This window comes from Crocuta crocuta, unplaced genomic scaffold (genome assembly GCF_008692635.1).
Source record: "Crocuta crocuta isolate KB4526 unplaced genomic scaffold, BGI_CrCroc_1.0 scaffold186, whole genome shotgun sequence".
Classification (NCBI taxonomy): Eukaryota; Metazoa; Chordata; class Mammalia; order Carnivora; family Hyaenidae; genus Crocuta; species Crocuta crocuta.
The window spans coordinates 8,616,324-8,623,969 of record NW_027551569.1 but is presented as its reverse complement, the minus strand read 5'-3'; the positions used below and the strand labels follow the sequence as shown (position 1 = coordinate 8,623,969).

The 7,646-nt window shown below is 46.5% G+C and overlaps 1 protein-coding gene across 9 annotated transcripts in view; it reads right to left on the bottom strand.

Annotated features, from left to right (window-relative positions):
• Positions 1-7,646, bottom strand: part of DPF3 (double PHD fingers 3) — a 252,461-nt gene that overhangs the window by 120,765 nt on the left and 124,050 nt on the right. The gene's annotated exons all lie outside the window — the stretch shown is intronic.

The window sequence follows — 7,646 nt, the reverse complement described above, 5'->3', positions numbered from 1 at the left end:
AAGCCTGGACTGCGCCCCCCCCCCCCGCCCCCCCGGCTTCGGGGCACCCTTCTGAGGATCTCTGTGACTTGCCTGTTAGTCTGCTAGAACGCCCTCTTCTCTGAGGCATCCAAGGCTACCATCCCCTCAGGCTTCCTGCCCTTCCGCTCATGTTCCCCCAACAATGTGTGGTGAGGGGCGACTATCCTGGTCATTCATCCCGTTATTGAGTGGCTGCAAAGGCGCGCGCGCGCGCGCACACACACACACGAACCAGAACACCCTATTACTCCTGGCTGCCTTCCCTCTTGTCACCCTTGCAATTTGGCAAGGGTAGCAAAGAGCAGTGTTGCTCCCCAAGTATCCTGAAGCAGGAGGGATTTACAAGGCTTCAGGTACATTCTGGGAGCGAAATGAACATCTGGCGGGAAAGCACTCCTGGTCTGAGGACACCGCCATGAATGTGTGTGTTGGGTCCTGGAACAACATGGCACCCGCTCCAACAGGCTCCCCCTTAGGGTTCTCTCCTTGGCCCCACCACTGGTATCCCCTGGGAAATTAATTTCCTGATTCAATGCCACCATGCCCCAACCTCTAAAACAAAGGTAAAATCCGCCCTAAACCAGGGGGACCAAGAGGTCTGGGGTTGGAAGATGCTAAATTGATCTAAGCAGACCATCCGAGGATTTAATCCGGAAAGGCACAAGTAAAAGTTTGTTCCCAACCTTTTTCTTTTCTTCATTCAAACACACACAAACACACACACACACACACACACACACACACACACAAAATGAAGTTAAAGGCCTCTTTTTTAATCAGCTGGCTTTTGCCCAACATCTGCCCTGCTTCAGGGCCTTCTGGTGGATATTTACTATCCACCTTTCTCTCCTGCCAGCTCGGCTCCTCCTTCACAAGGACAGAGCTCCATTCTTGGGGAAACGGTCCAGGGGAGGCCCCTCTCTGGCACGGGGCCTCCGCCCCGGTCCTCATGTTGCACGAATTGTGACGGCTGCGCCTTGAAACACCTTGCGTTCACTGCTGCAGCCAAGTGCAAGCTGCAGGGAACACTGAACTCCATTGTCAGTCAGCGGAGAGAAATAATGTTGTGTGTGTTGTCCTTCAGACGCCCAGGCAAGTAGGAGGCTGCAAGATATTTATTCAAGACGGATTGGAGGGGTGATGTTAGGCGTGAGAAACACACAGGTCCAGGGACACAGAATGTTTTCAAGTCCCAAAGAGCTCTCTCCCCAGCTCTCAGTCCCATCCCACCCTCACACAGACACATTTTTATTTTCAGCAAGTAGTAAAGAAACGCAGGCAGGACGGCATATTCACAGCACGGGAGATAGGATGAGGGCAGCAGGATGAGCATGCTCTGACGGTGTGTAACTTAGCTCTGAACGGTGACTGAACAGCAGCCTACGGCAGCCATGATTGCCTCCCTGCTACCCGCCCTGAGATGCATCCTCAGCCCAGCTCTGTGCTTTGGGGGCGCCGGACCACAGGTAGATGGTTCTATAGCCCTGTCCTCAGACCTTCTATAGGGGCTCTCAAAATTCCTTAATCTATACCCTCTTCCCTTGCCCCGACCTGGTTTCCTGACAGAGCTCTCAACTCTGCAGACTTGAGGTCAAGGACAACTTTAACCCGATGGCCTCTGTTACTGAAAGCTGCCCACTGCTAGTGGATTCGGGAAGGACAGAAGGTACAAGCTGGGTGTTGGCATGATAAATTGCTTGTGGCATCTCCTCATTACCCATAGGGGACCCTGGCATGGAAGGAAACTCATGCCTTGAAACAATTCTGCTCCAGGCCAGTGCCCCCATCTCTCACAAATCAGGGGAACTCCTCTCCCTCTCCCCCAAGGAAATGAGGGTGCTGACGGTGGAGCCCAAGGGAGGCTCCAACTGTCACAGACATAACTACATTCCTGGAGCTTGTCAAGGGGACCTCAGGAGACTCACAGCAGGAGGCTGGGAGGGAAGAGGGAAGACAGGCTTGGCATCATGGGGCCCAGGTGGTGGAGAGGTGCCAAGGATTGATTGGTTCATTCATTGGTTTTCTTTCAACATAAACTTAGTCTTCTAGTTTCCATAAATTTAAAGAGATTCAGCTCAGGTTGGACAAATTGATTATCGATTTTCAGCAAGGTTTGCCCAAAAAGGATTATATGTAATGTTGTGCAATTTGCTTTTCTTTTTCCACTTAACAGTATATCTTAGACACCCTTCCATTTTTTTTCTACGCATTTCTTTAAAAGGCAAAATAGTATTCTATTTTATGACTGTACTATATATTTAACTAGTCCACTATCAATGGACCTTCTGGTTGTTCCCATTCTTTGTTGTTGTCATTGTCGTTGTTGTTATGAACAATGTCACAATGGTGACCTCATACACAGGGAGTATATATTTATTTATGGGATGAATTCCTAGCAGCAGAACTTCTAGGTCAGAGGGCATGTGCTTCTTAAATACTGATAGGTACTAAGCATTGACCTTCAAAAAGGTTATACCTTTTTTGAAGTGTGTAAAAGAGTGGCGATCCCTAGCCTCTCTCCCTGTCTCTGTTTGCCTCAGCTTCTCCTCTGTCCCTGGGGAGATGGGCCTTCATTCACCCTGCCTGACTGCCCTTGGCTTCTAGGAATTTGCAGCAAATGATCCGGGGACTCTGACCATGACTCTACCATGAGTCACACTCAGAAGTACTAGCCAACACACCTCATCTCTTTGAACCCGAATCAAAAGGAGTAAAAATAAGAGACAGTCATTTTAAAATACTGTCCAAATTGACCCTGTCCTGGGGAAGACGTAACATCCAAAAAAAGGGAAAAAGCTCTCTCAGCTGGAAACTGCATTTTATAAATGATGCGGCAGAGCCCCTGAAAGGTGGAGACCTGCCAAGGGGACAGAGAGTGGCTGAAATCCAGCTTGAGCTCTATTAACCCACCAAAGGGACATCGGTTTGTAAATGTCCACCCATAGGGGGCGCCTTCTTCTGCTGCACAAAGTTGCCATCCAGGCTAGCTGAGGCCGGGGATGAAGGCCCTTTTCTGACATTTTGGCATGTGTGAAAAATTCAGATTCAAACGGGAGGTGCCTGTAGGAAGAGAGTGATACATGCTGCTTAGCATTCTCTAGATGGACCCTGACGCTTTGAGGTCTGAGACTCAGGTTCCTTATCACCGGCTCTCAGGCACTCCCTCGGCATCTTCATTCACAACCTGTGGTGGCAGGCTGGTGTGGCTGGTACAGCCTGAAAGCCGGGACCCAGTAGTCTGGACTCAGAACAGTATACGGAAATGACAAACTTTCAGCCCAAGGCATTGGGGGTTTCGTTTTTAGCAGGCTTAGCAGTAGATCTGATCCCCCAGAGAGGGGAACCAAGTTCATCTGAGAAAGAGCTCCATCATTTGAAAAGTTGTTTATTCCAGGCCTGGCTGTTTATGGTTTCTCAGTGCCTGGATGCTGGCATGGAAGAATGAGCCTGCCTTGGGTGAGCCCAACTTACTCAGGATCTTTTGCCACATGGGGATATGGTTACGCCTCCAAGGGCCCATCCTCAACAAGCTGGTGCTCACTTTTCTAGAGAGGGTCTTCCCATAAGACCCTAGCCAACTCAGGCTCTGGGCCTTTCCACCCTGAGATCTGGAACAGATCAGCCTCAGAGGCCGAAGAAATCTTTCAGATGATCATAGACAGACATGATGACCTGATGCGCTGGTGGGTACTGGGCTCCAGCAAACCACCAGCCCTAGGGTTCTTCCTTTTCCCACCCCCTACAGGTCATGACAGGCCCAAGGACGGTGCAAGTCCAAAGCCAGCTGTGACGCCAGCTGCTCCACATTCAGCCACTGGGAGGCCAATGTGCTCAAAGTAAGTGTCTGTAGACAAAAGGGCCAGACACTCATAAACTAACTTCTTACTCAGTCTCACCAACAATGAGACTGTCAGTTCCCAGCTATGTGAGCAGCACAGTAAACCTTCCTTGGCTCTGCTCACAGCCTGATTTCCCTAACATATAAAGTAGGCTTATTCCACTTTTATCCCTTCCTTCCTTCTCCACCTCCCAGGGCTATGGTAGGGACCAAAGGAAATGCTATAAATGAAAATGCTTTGTAAAGGGCTTTGTAAATTACAGTGTGTTGTTCAGACACTGGTTATGATGATGACGATGATGATTCAATCAGGGTTCTCCATCCCCTGGGTGGCAGTGATTGGTAGGGCAGACATAAACTCAGCCAGTTAATCATAATCAGTCCTTCCCGCCACTTCTCTGCCACAGCTATCAAAGGGGACTGCTTTCTGCTGAGTGTGATGAGTGCTAACCCTGGGGCTGCTGATGGCCACCTGGCCTCCCCCACAAGGAGACTAGAGTTAGAAGCAGAAAGAGACACAGAGCCCTCACTACAATGTTTGAGCCCCTGGATACAGCTATGCCTGAAATCAGACCAACTCTGATTTACTGTTATATGAACCAACTTCCCTATTTTTTTTCCTTAGGCTAGTTTGATTTGTGCATCTGACATTTATAACTAAAGGAGAATTCCAACTATCTCTTGAATGCATTTTGATCATTTATATATTTGTTTTATAATCATAAAATAAAGTTTTTAAGGGGAATTTTTTTAAAGTTCGTGTACCTATGAGGGCATGAAGAAGCAGAAAAAAAGCACTGAACAGAAAAATCAAGCAACGTACATTCCATGCTTGTTCCCACAGAAATTGCTGTGTGACTTTGAGTAAGTCTCCTAACCTGCCTGGACCTCACAAAATAAGCAATTAGAGTTAATGATTAATGTGCTATGTTATAGCAAAAAAATATCTTTGGTTCCATAAAAGATAATCCAATTAGTCTAATACAAAGCGGTCTCAGGAAAGACTTTCTAAACAAATGTTAAGAGTAAAGACTAACAATTAAAAATTAGTGTCAAATATTTATAATAAAATCTTTCAAACTGACAAATTACATAGGAGATGTCTTCACATAAGAAATTTAATATGAAATTACATATGAATATGAAAATATTCACATCTCTAATGAAATTGGAAAAATTAGAAACAAAAGTTGAGAGCGGCCTGCTTGAAATAGCTGTGGTATATTCATACAATGGAATATTGTGTAACTGTAAAAAAGGAATGAGGACATTCCTTATATGTTGATATGACCGATGCCTGAGGCGCATTTTTAAATGGAATGGGCAAAATGCAAGGTGGCCGTGCTATGTCAAAAGACAAGGAAAAGGTCGTATGGGTGTAATTCTTGGTGTGTGCATAGAAAATCTCTTAAAGAATCTCAAAAAACTGGTACCACTGACGACCCGATTACCTCTTGGGAGACTAGGTCTTATTTTTTTACTATACAATATACCCCTTTTTATCTTTGGAATGTGGAAACGTGACTATGTTACTCAAATTTTTTAAAATTTCAATTAAAAGAGTAAGAAAGAGGAAAAAGGAGTAAGAAAGGGCAAATACTATTATAGACGGCTTGGGTGATTCTAATGGTTACTCAAAGCCTAACTAAAAATCCCAAGTACCACTGAGCCTATGTATAAATGGGAAAATATACCAAGAGGGTCCACATACTCCAACATGAAGATAACATCCAGCTGGTGACAGACACCTAAATAACTCCTCCCTTCAAAATCTGCACAGCCAACCCAGCATGTACTCAGCCTCTTCCTACAGCTGCAAAGCTCTGAATGGGGCAGAATTCAATCGGTCCAGGCAAGGACCACGCCAGGGATTACCCCCTCCCTCATCCATGGCACTTCCAGAAGAACACAATCAATGATTCAGGAAAAAAGGAGGATGTCCCCATCTCCAAGATAAGTTGTTCATATCAACAATTGCTTACATTTAATTAAAGAAGCACAGGTGATGTGGAGTCATGTTATGCCAACCTGTGGTCTGGCCACAACTTTAAAACACTTGAGGGGCGCCCGGGTGGCTCAGCTGGTTAAGCGTCTGACTTCAGCTCAGGTCATGATCACATGGTTTGTGGGTTCGAGCCCCGCGTCAGGCTCTGTGCTGACAGCTAGCTCAGAGCCTGGAGCCTGCTTCCAATTCTGTGTCTCCCTCTCTCTCTGACCCTCCCCTGTTTACGCTATTTCTCTCTCTCTCTCTTTCTCTCAGAAATAAATAAAAAATATTAAAAAAAAACAAACAAAAAAACACTTGAAAACCAGTTTCCCAAACTATAATGTGCCTCATGGGGGTGCGGTAAAATGCAGATTCTGACTTGGCAGGTCTGGGGTGAGGCCCCGAGATTCGGCATCGCTCCTGAGCTCCCTGGGGATGCCATCTTGCCGATCAAGACCACACTGTGAGTGTACTTCTAGAACCACTCTGACCAATATGGACACTACCAGCCACATGTGGCAACAGAGCGCTTGAAATGTGGCTAGTCTGCAACGAGTTGTGCTACACGTGTAAAACGCACACTTGGGGTTAAAAAAACAATACAAGAAAACAATGTAAACTATCTCACTCCTAATTTCCATATTGATTACATGCTAGAATGATATTATGGCCATCTTAGGTTAAATACAATCCATACTTAAAATTAACTTCACCTGTATATTTTTCCTTTGTTCACTGTGGCTGCTAGAAGGTATATAATGACACATGTGGCTTGCGTTATCTTTCCATTAGATTCTACCACTCGGGGAGACTTGGCTCTCCTACAACCTGCACCTCAGGAAGTTTGGAGCAAACTGGTCATCATCCTCAAGTGTTTGCGAGGGTCTGTGAATTCTGCAGGGCCACTGAGAACTTGGACGGAGCTCACTGAAAACTCTAGCCCCCACCCACTCTAACAAATAAAACTTCTACAGGAGTGAAATCTGGGTTAAAATAAACAATCAAAATGGCCTTAACCATAGAATTGGGAGTGAAAGCATCCCAAACAACTGTAAACAGAGATTTTGCAGAGAAAACACAGCCTCAGACGTCAGTGTGGAAAGGCAGGAGGGAAGTAACCTTGGGCAGCCAGCCTTAGCCACGTCTGTATTACTTGGTCAGGGTGGGAGGGGAAAAGCCAGCTCTGCCTTTGTTCCACTGAACAGCACCGTTCCCACCAGCCTGAGTCACTTTGCAGCCCTGGCACCCCCCAAACCAGAAGTTCCTTTAAAACTGAAGGCCCAGGGCAGTCACTTGGCCTTGCTGCAACCCAGACAAAGAGCTGAAGATGGCCATATAGGGGCCCAACATCAGTCAGGCCCCAACTTCAGATGGCGCAGAAGCATCTAACTTCAGTTCAGGTCATGACCTCGCGGTCCATGGGTTCGAGGCCCATGTCAGGTTCTGTGCTGACAGTTCAGAGCCTGGAACCTGCTTCAGATTCTGTGTCTTCCCCTCTCTCTCTGCCCCTCCCCCGCTCATACTCTGTCTCTCTCTCAAAAAAGAAAAAATAAATATTAAAAAAAATTTTTGAAGACAACCATCTGGTCAGAAGGGTTATAACAGATCAGGAGTCAAGAAAACTAACAAATTCCTTCTGCATGCCCACAAAGCAATCAGCATCACCGAGAGGCAAATTTTGAGCACAGCCTCTTCTGTTCCCATACCCAAGATGGGTTCTATTTTTAGCAAGTGGCCCTTTTCAGGTAAGATGTTCCTAAAGTTCATACACAGTAAGAGGAGGTGGGGGGGGGGGGGGGG